Source organism: Palaemon carinicauda, chromosome 16 (genome assembly GCF_036898095.1).
Source record: "Palaemon carinicauda isolate YSFRI2023 chromosome 16, ASM3689809v2, whole genome shotgun sequence".
Taxonomy (NCBI): domain Eukaryota; kingdom Metazoa; phylum Arthropoda; class Malacostraca; order Decapoda; family Palaemonidae; genus Palaemon; species Palaemon carinicauda.
Window position 1 is genome coordinate 92,840,342 of NC_090740.1, and position 3,466 is coordinate 92,843,807.

Here is a 3,466-nt window from a genome sequence, read left to right on the forward strand (position 1 = left end):
ATATATATATTATGCATATATTTATATATACATATATATATATGTCATATATATTTATATATATATATATATATATATAAATATATATGCATATATATATATATATATATATAGAAATATTCATTTAAACATGTATGTGCAGATATTTTTATATACATATACATACATATATATATATATATATATATTTATATATATATATATATATATATGTATATATATATATATATATATGTATATATATACATAGATATATATATATATATATATATACATATATATATATATATATATACGTGTATATATATACGTGTATATATATATATATATATATACATATATATATATATATATATGCATATATATATATTTACGTGTATATATATACGTGTATATATATATATATATATATACACATATATATATATATATATATATCGCCTGGGGCTCTGATCCCGAGGTCGTTAAGAGAATCCAGACATTAATGTATCAAAAACATATATGGCTTATTTGAATATGAAAAACACGTCTAAATGTGCAGAATCTATCATTAATCGAATGCCAAGTAACAAACTACCAATTAGCTACGATGGTGAAGATGGGTTGATTTCAATTCTAAGTACAAAACACCTAAATTCGACAGGGATAAGTACAGAAGAATTATCTTTCTTCTTGGCCAAGTGGTTTAGTCACTGTCTATACAAGCTTGCCGACCAGAAGAAAAAAAAGACTGGGAATAACTGGCTCAATTGTAAGAAGTTGGCAACCATGAGAGGATCTCGACCCCCGAAGAAAGGTAAGGGGGAATGTAGTCAGCAGATTAGTAAAGTCTTCAAATGTTGGCAGTGTGGGGGAGAGGGGCACCGACGAGTGGAGTGCCCCACCAAAGGATCCCCCTGCTTTTACACTTGTCAGGCCTAGAGTCATCTATTTTGAGAGTGCTCAGCAAAAAAATGCCCAGGGCAGGCGGGCTGTGGCACACGCACAGGAGCCAGTGTTTCAGTGATTGAAAAAAAAGATTCTCATCAAAACCACTACAGTCGGTGGCATCCATCTTTCTTCACACACAAGGAGGAAATAAACTACACATAAACCATACAACAATCGTCAAATTTAAGGTGGGGTCTCTGAAGTTTACACATGATTTTTTTTGTCTTGCCAACCATGGAAATTCTAGGAATCGAGAATATTCTAGGAATTGATTTTATCTCTAATAATCATATTTGCATTTTTTGGGGAAAAGATACAATAACAGTAATAACAGAGGGTACATTTTGCCGATAGAAAGTCATGAGACAGTAAACGCGTGTGCGTGTTCGAAGAGACATTTAAGCAGGGTAACGGCTGTACCTGAGAGAAGAAGTTTTGTCACCTCAGACCCTTACAAGCATATCAGTGACCCCGTCTCGCCCTCTTGTGGAAGGAACCAAGGTCGTTGTTAAACCTCATGACAATTGGGCCCATATGATATTAGAGGGCTTGACAGAAATAAAAGAGAACAGAACTGATATAACAATAGTTAATTCGTCAAATAAAAGAGTTGATTTAGGAAGTGCTTCTGTGTGTAAAATAAAGTTATGTGAAATTGCTTATGTGAAATTGGGAGATACAACTCCAGCCTGCACAGACAAACGCACTCAGAATTTGATTAAGCAAGCCCAAAAATTATGTCCATCAGAATATCAACATATAGTTATTGACATTGTCAATAATTATTATGATGCAATTGCAATTGTAGATGAGCCACCCGGTAGGATTGATCAATTTCCCTTTAGAATTGAAACTGGGCAGGCGGAGCCGATCAAGTCAAGGCCTTATCAGGTACCCATTCATTTCCAAGGAGAGATAGAAAGGAAAATCAGTAAATTAAGGGAACAAGAAATAATTGAGGAGAGCGAATCCCCCCTGGGCTTCTCCAATTGTATCTGTAAGGAAAAAGGATGGCTCAGTAAGATTGTGTGTTGATTATAGGAAGTTAAATGCAGTCAATAATGATAATGCATTTCCATTACCCTCGATCAAAGAATTGCTTGTGAAAGTACGGGATTGCAAATATTTTACAACTGTTGATTTAAAATCTGGATACTATCAAATACCCATTCAGGAAGACAGTAAATGTAAAACGGTCATTTCTCTAGAGTAATGATGGTGGTTTTGTCTTCCTTAATTGACCATAGTATTCTTGTTTATTTAGATGATATCATTATAAGAGGCAAAACGGGCGAAAAACATAATGATAATATTCGTAAAGTTTTAAAAGCATTGCGACGTAATGGTATGAAAATATATGTGCCAGTGCAAATTTTTCTGTAAACAGGTCGAATTTTTTGGTCAAACAATAATGCTAGAAGGTATCCTACCCTGCACCAGTAGAGCAGCGGCTATTAGAGATTTCTCCAGGCCTGGTAACTCTAAGGAAGTAGCTGGGTTCCTAGGGCTTGCTGGGTATTACTGTAAATTCATAAGAGAATTTGGAGTAATAGCGAGATCCTTAGATGCTTTAAAGAAATAAAAAGTAATACATTGGGGAGGGGAAGAAGAAAAGGCCTTTAACAATTTTAAACCTGCCTTAATGACTTACTTGCATATCCTAGATTAGATTGCCCATTTTTAGTGACAACAGATGCGAGTCGCATAGATATTGGTGACGTAGTGTCTCAACGAGATGATAAAGGCAGATAGAGCCCCATTTCTTTTGCTTTCCGGGCATTAAAAGGGGCAGAAAAGAATTACAGTACATTGGATCGAGAGGCTTTGGCTATTCTTCGGGTTATAGAGAGGTATCAATTCTTCTTATTAGGTCAGTCGATTGAGTTGCAAAGTGATCATCGCCCCTTACGTGATTTGTATTATAAAAATGATTTGACCTCTCGACAAGCGAGATGGACTGAGAGATTATTAAAGTTTAATGTAGAGGGTTTTCACCACATAGAGGGTGAAGCTCAAAAGGTACCTGATGCTCTCTCTTGAGGTGCAGTAATAAGAGTAATAACTAAGGCACATTAGAAGAACGAAGAACGTAACCAAAATATTGAAGAACCCCATCAAAATAGAGAAAATAGAGAACAGGATGTGAATTCTCCCGATGAGCAGGCAGAAGACGAGAGAGAGAGAGAGAGAGAGAGAGAGAGAGAGAGAGAGAGAGAGAGAGAGAGAGAGAGAGAGACATACGAGCAGCGAAGGGGAATATATGTGGGTGACCGAGGACATGACCAGGGGTGTCCAGAATTAATGCCCTGATGATGCAGGTTTGACTTAGGAGGTTTGGACATACAAGAAGTCCGAGAGGGACAGAAAAAAAGAGGAATGCATGGGAAGAGTGTGAGCAGTGATTCTGAATGTGCCTCGTGATGATTTTTTTTATAGAAAAAAATATCTTAAATATTGATTACAAGAAGAGGGGACGGGAAATTTATGCACGGGTAGTTCTTCCTCCCTCTTTAATTAATCAAACCATCCACATTGT